The sequence below is a fragment of the Netta rufina genome (assembly GCF_964035555.1).
Source record: "Netta rufina genome assembly, chromosome: 2".
In the NCBI taxonomy this organism is placed as follows: Eukaryota; Metazoa; Chordata; class Aves; order Anseriformes; family Anatidae; genus Netta; species Netta rufina.
In genome coordinates, this window is record NC_140124.1 from 28697067 (window position 1) to 28712426 (window position 15360).

The 15360-nt window shown below is 33.5% G+C and overlaps 1 protein-coding gene across 2 annotated transcripts in view; it reads left to right on the top strand.

Annotated features, from left to right (window-relative positions):
• The window catches only part of PHF14 (PHD finger protein 14), a gene marked incomplete at its 3' end in the record, with an annotated part of 165152 nt that overhangs the window by 136424 nt on the left and 13368 nt on the right, over positions 1-15360 (top strand). Inside the window, exon 20 of one of the 2 annotated variants that reach the window (XM_084282778.1) lies at positions 3164-3219. The exons of the other annotated variant lie outside the window; for it this stretch is intronic. Of the gene's footprint in view, positions 1-3163; positions 3220-15360 lie in introns of those variants that run through there. 2 annotated transcript variants of the gene reach the window in all.

The following is a 15360-nucleotide window of genomic DNA, read 5'->3' on the forward strand; positions in this document are numbered from 1 at the left end:
TTAATAACGTACGTTATATAGATTTTTCCCTACCCAGTTGTTTCAGGGTTATCTCTGAACTGCAGTACAGTCCCAATTGTGTTGCAATGGTGCTTCATCAAAGTGTTGTTTCTTTAAATTACTCTCACTGTTAAGAAGAATTTTTAGCAGACACTTAAGAGTTCATATTACCTACATATTTTAGGACACCAGAATCAGTGATGTGTGTTATCTATTAGAATAGTTCTTTTTGCTATTAATATGTATTTTTGTGATACCCATATATACTTTAATTTATCTACCCTAATTAACAGCAAATTAAAGCTAAATGTATGTTATTTTAACAACACATGACTATTTTCTGAAGATTCTGAAGTGGATTAGCACACGCCATTATCTTTCATGGCCCTCATTGACCTACTGAATCCTTCTTATTTGAACAGTTTTCCTACAGTTAATCTTTTATATTTTTTAAGTGAATACTCAGCCATCTTAGTTTCCATAAACCTCTGGATCACCTGGAATACACAGAACTACATATTCTATGCTGTACTTATGGTCTTTGTTTTATTTAAAACAGTGAAAATGTTAGTGAAAATACAGTTAAATTCAGAGAGACTTTGAATATGAGTAGTATCTTTGAGAAATTAGTTTTCCATTATCAAGTCCTGATTATTATTATTTTTTTTTTTAACTCTGGTAATATTGTTGTTTAAATTGATTGTAGTCAGCACAGGAAAGAAGATAGTGGGCAGCAGAAGTCAGCACAAAAATTCTTCCAATAAAGATACCTCTGTTTACTCCCATAGGGCATTGTTTTTGTAATATTCTGCAATCTCCATATACACAAAAGAATTGGAGGTATGCCTACTGCACAACTCAGTTGGCTAAAATTACTTTCCTAAAACTCTGTAGAGCATGCCAGTGTCCACTGAGAAAAATGCTGGCAGAAGGGATTTCAGAGCACCCAAATTGGGTTTTTACCCAGGAAATGCATTTTGTTGAGGGCTAAGATGGGGGTCTGGAGATGATCTCCAGTTCAGTGGCCAGCAGAGCAAGTCTTCCATCCATGTACACCAGTGCAAACCCACACTGGCGCTGAAAGGGAAGTTGGGTTGTAGTTTATGTACTCTAGAAGAACTAATGAAATAACACGAAGTATCAGTTACTGTTTCTGGCTTTATTTTATTTATAGTTCTTTTGTATTTATCCATTCAAAGGCTGTTTTAGAGCTTTTCTTTCAGTTTACCCCACAACAGTAGGCTTTTCATATATGGGTTGTTTGGGAGACTGAATAAAATTAAGAGTTACTGCTTCATGATGTATTTAGTGAGAAAGACTTTCTCTTATTTCTGTAAGTCAGGATCAATTGCTGCTTGTAAGATTTTCACATTTTCACTGTTGGGTTGAGCTCAACAAGGTGTAAGATACTGTGTTCTAGGACCTTAAATGGAGCATCACCTCTGAAAAGAGTCAATTTAAGTAGTGTGTTCTAATTAATGATTCACCCCTGAGAGTGGTTTACATCAGAAATTCCAAATTGAGCAATCAGTGTTAATTTAATTTGTACATGTGAATGATAATAGAAATGTTTCCTGTATTGTTTAGTTGTTGTTGTCATCTTAAATGTGTTTAATAGTAATGTCAATTTTGTTAGTCAGTAGCCAGGGTTTGTCGTCTAAGATTCATAGAATAGAAGGCCAGGAGAGGTCATTACCACCAGCCAGTCTAATTTATTATGTAGCATGTGCCAGAGTGCTTCTTTTCTAAATTTGGTGTGAATAAGAACAGATTTTGGGGAAAAAAAAAAAAAAAAGTATTCATATTAATTTAAAATATTTCAAATGAAACAGAGAGACTTGCAGTGATAAATATTAGTTTGATTTCTAGTCTAAATTAAGCCTCTATCAGTTGTAAACCTTTGTCAGCTAAATCAAAGGCTCATTTGTTTGGGATTTTCATTTTCCTGTAGAAGTATTTACAGACTGTGACTTAGTTGTCTTCTACCTTAATGTATGTTTTCCAAACCTTCAACTGTACTTCAGTTTTCTCTAAATTTTCAGTAGACTTTTTTGCATGTAGGTAAACTCAATTAATCTGATATTGCTCACACGGGGTAGACATTATGAAGATAAATATCCATAATTTAGGAGGATAAAGATAGGCCTTTAGAAAGTAACTTCTTAGAGAAGTGTAGAAAATTAAACATAACGTCAAGAATAAGAGCTTCTTTGTTCTAATGTAGCTTTAAGTCTGGGAGGTATGATACCCAAATAAAGCGACAAGATATGAAAAAGTAAGAAGTGTAAAAAAAGGAGCAGAGATTTTTTTCTGCATTTTAGATATTTATTTTTACTGTCATTTCCTGACAGTCTTTATTTTTTTAAGTAGCTCTGGAAAAAAGATCTCAGTAAGTCAGAATTTAAAAATGGAGTCACACATAAAATATAATTTTTTGTGTTTGAATGTTGTGCAGAATTTTAGATGTTGGTTTCTGCAAAATGTTTTTTTTTTTTTTTTTTTTTTTTTTTTTTTAGCAGTTTCTTTCTGTTTGAAAGAGTGGTATTTGAAGTGGCAATAGAGGAAAAAAAGATGCAGTGTCATTCAGAACCTGTAGATAATCCAGAAGTCACCATTGTTCATATTTTAGCCAGATAAGCAGCAGAGTAAAAATAACCCAATTTTAAACTCATATTATTTGAGAAACCTTTCAGTATCTGCAGAGGCACCAAGTTATTCAAAAAGAGGAAGCATGCAAAACTGCAAAAAACAAACCCAATCCTAGTTTCTATAAGAAAGGTTGAGTAGAGGGAACTTTTCTTCACCACTAATATGAAGTGCTGAAAAATCTCTCTGTATACCATAGAGAGAAATTCGTTTTATCCCTCCATTCCTCCTTCAAAATGTCATGTAGAAACACTGAACACAAAGACAAAATTTTAAAACAAACTTTTATTTGATTTATTTCATCTGTGATGGAAAAGTGGAAGAATTTGTAGTGTTAAAATAATAGAATTATTCCTAAAGTCTACATTTTCTAAATTCCTTCTATAATACTAAGTAAGTTGAGTGAAATTGCTTTATCTCAAAATTATTGAGATAAAGATTATTGTAGTTAGAAATAACATTTAATTTAGGAAATTAGTAGGGATAGATTTAATTTGTTCTTGCCTTCATCTTGCAGTTTTCTCTATGTCTGCCTGTGGCCACTGAACGAGACAAGAAACTGGGCTAGAAAACGGTTGTTTTCTTCAGTGTAGCTCCTTATTTCTTTATGCCAAAAGTTAACCTGTCAATGATGGAGAAATGAAGCCAAGCAATAATGTCAAAAGTTAATACTTTTCAGATGTACTATTGCATATCTGGTGTGTTCTCTGTCTTTTTTTTTTCTGCTAAGTTAGCATATATGAATTGTGGCTTTCAATATAAGTGTAGCACATTCACAAGATGGCTCAGCCATTTTTTCCAGAGTATTGTAAATTTAGAAGTTCCTGATTTTTATTTACTGAACTAACTCTACCTTATTTTCACTTAATCTATATGTATTTTAATTTTAATTTAATAAAGAGAAAGCCATCAAGAAATCACATTGCATTCTGTGATGCTCCCATAACACTAATTAGTAAATAATTCTGTGCATTTACATATGATACCTTAAGCTGGTCATTTTTATTTTTATTTTTTTTTTAACTTCATGATTTATATTATGAATGTATTTAGGTTTTATATTAAAGGCTGTACAGTTAAAAACACTCAATCAAAAAAGAATGTTCTTTGTCTCAGAGATCTTCAATTTCTAGCATAAAAACAGACTTTGTGAATAATAATAATAATTAAAAAACAAAACAAACAAAAACAAGTTGTTTTAATTCTGATTACTGGCTTGCACATAATGTTTTTGTTTGCTTGCTTGTTTGCTGCCTTTTCAGAAGGAAAGACTGATAGTAAGACTGATAATATTATTTCAAAAATTTGGAAATATTATATTTTTTTCCATACTGACCCCATCCCATCCAACAGGAAAATTTATAGTAACACTTGGATAGTTTTCATAGACTAGTATTTAGCAGTTTATAATAGTCTTTACTTCTTTGCATAATATAACAGCTTATATTAGTAATAGGAACAAGATTAAAGACACTGAACAGATAGTTTCATGGAACAAATGAATTCCTAGTCATATTAATTGCTGAACTTAAGCTAGGGAAGTATTGCACATATAAGCTGGGGAAATGGAAAGCTGTTTGCATAAATATTTTTGCACTGTTAAAGCATGTTATTAATAGACAAATTGGACCAAGAGTCTGCAACAGGAAGCTTCATCTTCCATGTAGTTATGAAGTGCATTCCATCAGAAATCACAGGGCTTATCAGCTCAATGTGATAAAAGGACTGCGTTTTTATTTACACAATAACCTCAAATCCTCATATTAAAAAGTGGCAAATTTTTTTTTGCCCTTTCCTGTTCTAAGTGTGACACATGTAACAATTATTCATCAATCCATAATGGATCATTTTTATCAGAGTCTTGTGTCTCTTCCGTATATATAGAATAAATATTTATGTTTTCTCATTTTTCTGAACTAGGAGATACTGATAGAATAGGTTTGAAGTGTCAACTATAATTCATTGCCTGCAAAGAAAGACTTTATACTGATACTGTGTGAAAGGAAAAGAATATCTAAATCATTTCAGCAGTAAGCTTATAACCAAGATAATATCAGCATTTTCCTTCTTGAAAATATATCTGCCATAAATTAAAGAAGGTCTTCGGTATTTTATTAAAATGCTTGTGACAGTTTTAACCCCATCTTCAGCAGGAATGTTTGTATGAATACAAAATTTTTTTTTTTTTTTAAAAAAGTGAAGGTCAAGTGAAACTTAAAACAATCTTGCACTGAACTTCATACTAATTGTGCAAATACTTTACTTGGAATAACAATAAAATTGATGCTTATTTAGTATCAGTCTAAAGGTACACATTCTATGTGTACCTTTGAAAAAATTTGAAAAAAAAAACACCCTGCAATTAGTATATTTGAATAAAATTGGCCTTAATAGTAAATGTAATAGAGGTGCATATCACAGGATATAATTGTGCTTAAATATGTAAGTAGCAAAGTAATTAGGATAATAAAAACATAATTAGAACTGAAAATATGTTTGTAATTACACAAATACTATTGTTCAGTATCTTTCAACTTTTTCAGCTCTGCATCCAGTTTCTTTAATGAGAAAAATAGAAGGAAGTGTTAGTACTGCTTGTAATGAAGTAATAACACAAGAGAAAAGGTGTAGGTGATGAAACTTTACATTTGTTTTGTAGAATTCATAATTGTCCTTTTATTATTAAATATATATATATGTGTGTATATATATATGATCTGAAGTAGTTTAAGGGCCATATACAGCCTTTCTTTGACAAAGGGAGAAATGTACCCATTTCCATGGGCGATGCAGTGTCCTTAAGTCTCTTACTTTCTGTGTCAGTTCTCCTTCCTGAAGCCCTAGGCTGCAGCACCAGCACCTCCCACATTTACAGCCAGCCCTGCAGCTTCCACATGCTTGGTAGTTCCAGCTGCAGCCGGAGAGTGCAGGTCTGCTGAGAGAGCTGCTCTCATAGGCAGTTGGACAGAAGAAACACTTCTTTTTCTGAAGACAGTCCAGAAAAAGTACTCAGAAGACCTAAGGCAACAGGCTGGAACAGCTTTTCTCAAATAAGTGGAAAGCCAAAATGAAGTCTTGGTGTTTCTGATGAACATGAGAATTTTACTTTGAACTGTACCTTTTTCCCTACAATAAATTTAATCACTCATTAATATCAGATCAGACTGGTGATGAAACAAGCTAGAAGGTTTAGTAAGGTCATATATTTATAAAGAAGCATATATTAAGATGTATGGTGTATACCTAAAGTTTATGTTTAGAACTGCTGTTTAGAAATTTGATTATTGGCTTCTTTAAAAAAATCAGATATTAAAAAGACAATGTGCAAATGAACCCTTCTTTGCAATGACTAAAACACATAGAGACAGTCATTCATTTTAGAAGTGATTAGTATATTAGGAAAATCAATAATGTAAAGATATGTATTCATCCCTGCCAGTGACATGAATAAGCTAAATGATCTTACGGTATTTGCTGTTGTCAAATTCCATTAGCAACTTAGGCATGATAAGAATGTCATTAATGTGAAACAAAAATTAATTGCTATGATAAAGCAATAAAACTTGTTTAATAGTGCATGATCAGTAGCTTGAAAGATACTTGTAATTTCAATTTTAAGTCCTTCTGTAAATATTTTCAGTTCCTACCAGCTCTGAATTTGTGATTATTATTATTATTTACAGACCAAGTGGAATTTACTCTTAGGTGGCCACTCTGTAGTAACAAAGTGCTATGGGTGACTCCATTTGTTTACCATCTTGTCCTTGTTTTAATGTTGCACCATCTCACCCTAAAATCAACATGCAAGATAGGGCTGTCCACTAAGTGCACCTTGTGTAAGTAAATCATCTCACTATGAGAGCTCAAACAGGTAAGATGATTCCAAGTCATGGCAGTTTAAATTGATGGCTTTTCTGTGTTAAACAAAGAAATGAATTGGTTAGCACTTTTCACATTTCATTCAGATTTTTAGGCATCTTTTTTCAAGATCATGTTGTTTATGTACACTGGATTTTTGTCAGTCTTCTCAAGCAGCCTCCTAAATAATGCCATAGTTCAACCCAAAAAGCTACCTACAGGCAGGCTGAGAACCTTCTATAACTCGTAGCTTTTACTGGTTATCAGAGAAAAGTAATAGTATCAACAGCATTTGTCTCTATAGATTCTACACATTTCATTTATAAATAGCATAACAATGGAGAGATTGCCATTGTCTGGACAGCACACAACCACTGATACTTGGCGTTGTCTTGCAAATTCACCAGGTCCTCTTTTCTTTTGAAGAATCTGAGTAAATTAATAGTAATAAAGGCAGGAAGTCAGATGAATTGGTCTGTTTTCCACCAACTATTCTAAGTGAGAATGTAAACTTTTTTTAGAGTAATTTTTCATTCCCTCTCAGTTTTGCTCTAGTCTAAAAGAAGAAATCAGATGTTGAAAATACATCTTAACTAGATGCACTACAAACACTTCAGAATAATAAAACTCAGCCTTTAATTACCAAAAAATAAAAAATAAATCTGTCTGCATCTATATGGTTATGCTTCTGAAGAACTACTTAGAGCTTTTAGTCACTTGCATACAATTAAATGCATTCTAACACCTTTTTTTCACATTAGCTCATCATTCTTTCCTTTAAAATATCAATTTCTGGTTTAGTATTAGGAAGATACTATATGAGGATGTCTAAACTGAACCATGAGCTCATACCTGCTGGAAGTCAGGCACTTGTGTCTCTTCACTTTAGGCTACTATGTGTATTTCACTATGAAGATGCATTCTAATGTATTATTATCCACAACTCATCTTTACAAAGGATTGTCTGCTGTTATAATGTGAGGCAAGTTTGTCAGACAAAAAATTGTATTGGCCTACCAGTGTGTATGGATTCATATAGCAGAGGCTTTTCTTGCTCTGGTAAAGAGTCGGTATGCTCTGTTCCAAGAATATGGGTACATTAGATGAATTGATTTCATTACATGTCAATTATTTGAGCTTTCAAATGGAGGTATGAAGAAATACTTGTTTGTCTTCATCCCCTTCTGAACCATGGGGCCCAACTTATGTTGTACAACAAGTATGATGCCTTCATGGCAGGTTAATCAGGCACACTGACTGCTGCTCTCTTAATACTTTTCAAACAAACCATTACACTTCTGAAGCGAGAAAACTCTAGGATTGTATAATCCTGTAGATTCTGAATGACTGGTGCTGACCTCTGAGGAGCTTGCTTCACATCATCCAGCACTAAAAAATTTCATTGGAGGCAAAAGAAAATAATTGTTCCTCCATGCAGTTCCCTTATTCCTTTATGGCAAAATTTAACCTGCTAATGTTAGGATGGAGAGGTGAAGCCAAGAAGAGGTGAAGCCAAGCAATAGTGTCAAAAACAAATGCTTTTCAGATGCACTATTCCATACACAGTGTGGTCTCTGTTTTTTTTTTTCTTTTTTTCTTTTTTTCTTTTTTTCTTTTCTTTTTTCTTCTTTTCTGTTTCTGCAGTTAACATATATGAATTGTGGTTATAGTTCACTTTTTAATACAAGTGTAGCACATTGACAAGATGGCGTAGCCATTTTTTTCCAGAGTATTGTAACTTTAGAAGTTCCTGATTTATATTTACTGCATTAATGGTAGCTTATTTATTAGAAAATTGATGCTAGTTTAGCATTAGAGAATTAATGATAGTTTTTATATTAGAATTCACATCTTACAATGCTCTGTAAGGAGCTTGCTTCACATCTTCTCACACCAAAAAACTTCATTAAGAAAGCCTACCATTGGACAGAAATGCAGTCTTTTCATGTGTTCTAGAAAGCTGAAATGTGTGGCTTAGCAATTTCAGCAAGTCCGCCAATCTTGTGTTTGAAAGTGGTATTTCAAGCCCAAAGAAACAATGTGCTCTCTGAAGTGTTAATTGCTGTTAGACCACATATGTTTGAGTGTGCCTTTCTGAAAGTATGAAAAAAAAAGTGTTGCCTCCAGAATACCTACTCTTTGATTTTGCAGGGTTTGATAGATGACTGGTTCATAAACACTAATGTAGAAAGCAAAAGAATGATGTATAAGCCAAGCTACTGAAGAGATATGGCATTTCAAATGTTTGGACAGGCGTAACATATTGTTGTCAATTGACTCTTCTTATCCTTTCCTGCCATGGGTTATGAAACCATACACCTCGAAAAAAGGAAATTCAGTTATGCATTTAACATTTTTGGAATAGTGGGGGATACATAGCTAGTGTGGTGAAAGCAGGGTGGGTTTATCTGTAGAAGTTAGTTACGAAAGTTATCTCAGTTGTTTTAAGTATGATCAAAACCTGCTGTATGCCTCAGAAAATCTGTAACAGTTGAACAAAGGCTTCTGTTGCCACAGGTTAGAATCTAAACTTTTTTTTTTTTCTTTTTTTTTTTTTTTTCAGAGTGATGAAATATTATTATTATTATGGGAGTTCTAAAATAATGAGAAATTTGTCTTATGAAAGTGATGTTAAGAATCTCTCTCTGTGTCCAAAAGGGATTTAGGGGCAACAGTTGGCATAACAGCTTACCAGCAAGTGGACCAGTACAATGAAACTTGAGTTCTCTGCTTCACCTCATCCCAACCCCACTAAAATTTTTCAGTTTTCAGCAATCCCTTTTGCGTGAAAAGACTTGAAGCTTAATTTTCAAGGTACAGAATAAAAATAAGAATAAAAACAAAACAACTAAGATGAGCAGTGATTAGATGCTGCTAAGCAAGGATTAGTGATTTAGTCATGGATAAATTTTCTTCCCAAAGGAGAGAATAAGGACTGAAAGCTGGCAACTGCTGTTATAGGCTACAGAATAGACAGGTGGACTGTGTTTTAAAGCAAACAAAAAAGCTGAAAGCATAGTTGGAAAATTAATTTCTGTGTTGTATCCTTTCATCTGAAATGTTTAATTTTCAGACTCTCATTCATTCCCGGTGAGGTGGATAAAGTACGTTGCTGAACAAAATAAATCTGAGGATAAATATCACTTCATACATTCCCTAACAAAAAACAGGACTCCTGGTTTAAAAGGCTTTTATAGTGGATGAATCAGTTTAAAATAGCATTAATCATTGAAATATTCAATGCCTATGTCAACCATTACATTTGGACACCAAAGGTGCTCTTTTTCTCGTTAGAACACATTGCAATAGTCCCCAAACATATTTTTCATTTCTTCAGAGAATGTGAATGATACCTACTTCAGTTTTGCTCCCTGATTTCAGTGCTATTTTGCTTTCCAAATCTCTTAAATATCAGATTCAATGAAAAAAACAAACAAACAACAAAAAAACTTGTTTGTTTTTTAAAAAGAAAACCATCTGCCAGGTATTTCCTCTCTGGAAAAATCTCCTTAGTTGTCCACCTGGATTTATCTATACATGGTAAGCCATTAGTTCTACCTTGTCCTTGTACCAAGAGACGTTCTTTTAAGAAAGGAAGCGGGACAGCAGCAAAGAAAGAAGAACTGTGCCTACAGGAAAGGTCAAGATTTTCAGAGTTATCTTAAGGATCTTCAGAAACTTTTCTATTTAAAAAGATTAGATTTTTTTGAAGTAAACTGTGAAAGCTGGAAGGAAACAAGCCTGAAAATGGTGCAGCATTTTCCAAAGCTCTGCACATGTTGCAAAGGCAGTAAAAAAATGGCTTGTGAGGGGGTGGTACTGAAGCCTTCAGACATATTATAGTCACCTGCTTTTGTCTGAAGCTATCAGCTCAAAACAACCAAACAAGCATGGAGAGAACTCTCTTTTACTCTTTGAATGAATGGATAAGACCTTGAAAATGATATATATATATATATATATATATATATATATATATATATATATATATATATATATTTGGGACTTTAACCAAGGCATAGGAGAGGGCTGTGTTGCATTTAATTAAACTGTACAGAAAAAAAAAGAAAAAAAAAAAAGAAAGAAAAAGTCTTAGCCCTTGCTTCAATCACTCAGAGAAACAAGAAGAAAATGAGAATCACAGACATATCCTGTATTTTTACATAGACCGAGAATGCAAATCCTTTTCACTAAGCAACAGTGATAGTTTATTGTTGAGAGCCAGTGTGGGCAAATAATGCCAGGAAATGTATTTTCCATTTTCTTTCCTCCTCCTTCCTGCACACTTTGTGCTTCTCACACCTTAACTTTGAAATATTCTATATAAACAAAACCCTTATATCTTGTGAGAAATTGTGTAAATTATTAAGAAACAATTTAGCTTTCTATGGAGAAGTGTGTAAAACTGACAAGTTTGGCTATGCAAAAGAAGATACACTCAGAAAACACTTCACAAATGGTACAAAATACTCCACAATTCTTTTTTGCCAGTCATAGCCATTGAGAATTTAGCATGCACCCCCATACGCTAGAATTAATATGAATTATCTACTCTTGGCTTTTATTTGTCATGTTTTCCCACTGTGAAGGGAAGTAGGAGTGCTACAGTTAAGATTGTTGCAATGAACTCTGGTAAGCTCCAGCACTCAATTCACTTGCTTTGTGCTTTCTGCAGATTCTGATTTGCAGGACTGTAATCCATTAAACTATTGAATATGCTTTTGCTTTGGGTAGGTACAGTTTTCAGTCTCCTGCTTCTACTGAAAGCATGAATTAAAGACATGTATGAAGAGATACTAGTTTGAATAGGATTAAAAGATACATGAAACTGAATATTTGGATGGTAATATCTTAGTGGTATGTTTTCATCATATTTAAGTTGCTTGAAGATTGTTGGCGTTTTATTTTTAATTTAACCTGTGTTGAATCTCACTGTGTTGACAGTGATGATATATTGCCTTTAATTCATCAGTGGATCTATGGAGCTTCTGCAAGAGAGACACTGTGATACTGGTTTGGAGCCCTTCTTTGCCAGCACAGATAGGTGGTAAGCTGTTGGAGTCCACATCTGTCTGTCATTTTCAGGATATCGTATGGTTAATTGGTCTAAGAAAGATGAAGCAAAAGTAGCAATGTTTACTTACAAGAAAATTACTGTTTTCCACAACAGTAAAGTATGAATAAGGCTTTCCTGAATGGGATTCTGGATGCTGTGGGGTGTCTGCTTAAGGTATGCATGGATGTTTTGGCCTACAAAAAAAAAAAAAAAAAAAAAAAGGAGATAATACCTGTTAATAAGGAAGTTATTCCTAAATAGGGTAGCCTATACACTTAATGGCTGCACCAGCGAAGTAACTAATGCTGTAATAATGTACAGACCTGAGCTGTTCAAGCTGTGATAAGGATTACAGTCCTTATTGTGGCTTTCAGTTGTACCTGTTCCTTTTCTTTTTGTCAGACTTAGCCTATTACCTGCCTTTTTGAGTCATTTCTGTGTGATAACTGTATCTGGTCATAGCTAGTTTTGAAATGTAGTTTGTGTGGATTATCTGTGGGTTAAACTTCTCAGTTAATGAAGAACTGACTGATTGGATTACTGCCTCGGTCAGATTTCCAACACAATACATTTTCAGGCATCTTCTTTCAGTATTTTCACTACATTGTAAACTATATTAAGGTGGAAATTGGATTAAAAGGACAAAGCATGAAGTCATTTGCTGAGGCAAATGGAGGGTTAGTGCCAAATTTTGTATGAAAAGATGTTACTGAAAGGGCTGTGAGGCTCCCTTCTAATCCACAGAGAATCACTCTGCTTCTGAGTTTAAGGACTTCATTTCCAAATACAATGCACAAGGGGTACCTAAAGCCCTGTTAAACAGTTCATTTTATGCATTCATCTCTTGTTTGTTTACAGTATTAAAAATGTTGTTTCATCCTGGAACAATCCTATTCATGCAGAAATCACTTTATAAATATAAATACTGTACTAGTGACAGCTCTGTTCAGAGCAAGTACTTTAACCTCTTAGGCAGTACCAATTACTCTCTTCCTGTAATTAATGTTTTAAGTATATGAAAGAAAAATTTTCCTTTTTATTTTTCTCAGTGAAATAAGGAGAAAGGAAAAATTGGTTATATACAGAGGCAATACTCACATTTTATGAAAATGATATGTTGAGAGGGCAAATGAATTACTGCTGGTCTTGGATGAAGGGAGTGTTGAATGTGAAAATTCTGCTGCCCATTGAGTAAACAGCACAGTTTGAAATGTAAGCAGAAGACAGAAAATAAATGATGTATTTTAAAAATCCTAAATCAGAAACTAAATATCCAAAATTTGGTGTACCCAAAGATGCAATCCTGGGCTACAGCCTTAAAAATTATCACCCTATACAAGACAACCTAAACATAAAAGGGTATTGTCAAAGGGTATTGAGTTACATCATTGTCAAATGACATAACTCAAGCTGACCACTGCATCTTTCACAGGGAGGATACTGACTGCCACTTAAATGATACTAGAATATGGTCCTCCTTGGAGAGCAGGTACTTGTCCTTCTGAAAAAAGAGGAATAGACATATCAATCTCATTGGCTGATTTTCTAGCACCCACTATGTACTTACTTCCTTATTCATTACGTTTTAAAAATTGGCTCCATTCTCTTTTCATCATTCCAAACTGGACACCTTTTTAATGCATTGCCTTCTGATTGCTCTCAAAGCACCTTTCCAATTAAATAACTTCCTTATGAAAAACAAGTTTATGTAAAGTAGAACAGCTTTTCACATACTTTATAGCTTGCTGCATATTTTACTGTGTTTTGTATCATAAAATTCCTGCTATTAACGGTTGTTTACTTTTCCTAGAGACAAAAAATATGCATCAGAATTTAGAACCAGACAGTTTCTTGCAATAGCTACATTCATTTTATGTCTTCTTTGCTGGCTGCAGAAAGAACAGGTGATGTTCTGTACTAGAAAAGTTAGTGCTTTTAAAGCCTTCTGTACTTTCTGAATGTAATAACAATAACAGCACTTAGCACTTATATAAATCTTTTCATGCATAGACCTCCATCCTGCCATTGCAAGAATTAGTATTCATATTTTACCAATAAGTTCTTTAACATAGCAGCGAGTTCAGTTTCCACGACCCTTTTTCTGCCAGGCCAAATAGATTTTATATCAGGGGGACAAACATCAGAGTTGAGTTTTTTGCTGAGGAGATCTTCTACTGAATCTTGGACCTTGCTTTATTATAGACACATGCATTAACTTTATCCTGGTTTCTGTTAGTGATCCTCCTTTAAATTATAAATCCTATTACAAAGCATTCCTCCATTTCTTTCTCTCCTCCTTTGGCATTTTCCACCACAGCATACAGAAGTTATCTCAGCTTTTTTTCCACACACCATGCTTCATACAGGGAGTTGGTCTTGCCAACAGTCTGAACTGTTTCCCCCAGAAAAGCACTTTACAGACTGATTCCTCTAGGCTCAGTACTGTTTTGCTAAAATACGTGCAATAACTGACAGATTTTGTGTGTATGTTACTTGTAGTCAGTATATTTATTTTATAAAAAAATAAAATATTTCTATATGTAATAGCTTATATAAATTTTGTATACATTATATACTTTTTAATAAATCTTAATATATCAGCTGTTCTTGGCACAAAAAACATGAGATACATGCCCATTATCCTGATTAACTTGGCTTTTATGATGTTTTACTTCTTATCCTTCCCTTCTTTCATTTATTTCATAGCTGATTTTAGACTCTACAAGATCAGACTCTCCAGATGTGTTTGTACAATATGTGGCATGACTTAGACAAGATTTGGATTATTAATGGATGTTATGGTTAAATAATTATTAAATCAAGGTAATACAGTTTATCAAATTGAACAGCAAAATCTTGGGAGGAGCTAGGGAGCTTTCTACATCCACGTCTTAAATGGCATCAATTTAAGCGTTTTGAATGACAGGGGAAACAACAGCTAATAAAATTTTTCAAGCTTTGTTTTTAGAGAACTTACATCTTGAAAGCTTCACTGAAATTAAATGAATTAAAAATACTTTGGTGCAGTTTCAGCTGCAATTAATTAATGTTATGTTAAGGAGATTACTGAAAGACAAAGGGAAACTTCAATTCATAGAGGAAGAACAAGGTCCTTGATTTGTTGTCTATCAAAATAGACAACATTTGCTTATTTTCTTCATAGTCGTCATATTCTTTATAATCATATCTTTAAATTGCATTGGAATTTGAGGTACTATGGTTGCATGTTTGTTTCTAAATTTAAATGTTCCTTTGAGTGGCAGTGCTACACACTTTTGGAGTTTTCATTTTTTTTTATTTTTTATTTTTTACAACCTATTTTGAGGTTACAACTAAGTAATATGAACAATTAACACAGATAAAGAATAGATCAGTAACTGCTGAATATTGCTGACCTTAAGTAAAGTGTTGGCTGGAACCCTTCAGTTGCAGCTGACTGGAAGCAAGAGCATTTTAGGAAAAAATAGCCTTCTGAAAATCACCTCAACTTCTTCTTAAATACCCATAATTTAAATGCCATGCTTGGTCTATTTAAATTCAGTATTCCATTCCAGAGGGGCCTTGTTCTACAGTATATTTCATACATAACTACAGTAAATAGTATTGTTCATTTCAGTGATCAGATGAGTTGAATGTAATGATGTGTGTATACGTGTTTGCATGTTGTGGACCTTAATGGTTGTGAAGCATATTATGTCTTGGAAGCACCGTGATATAACCTAATGGCAGAATGGGAAACAAACAAACAAAAAAACAACTGAGTGAATAGTCTTCTGAGGAATGAAGTTTAATATATTTCA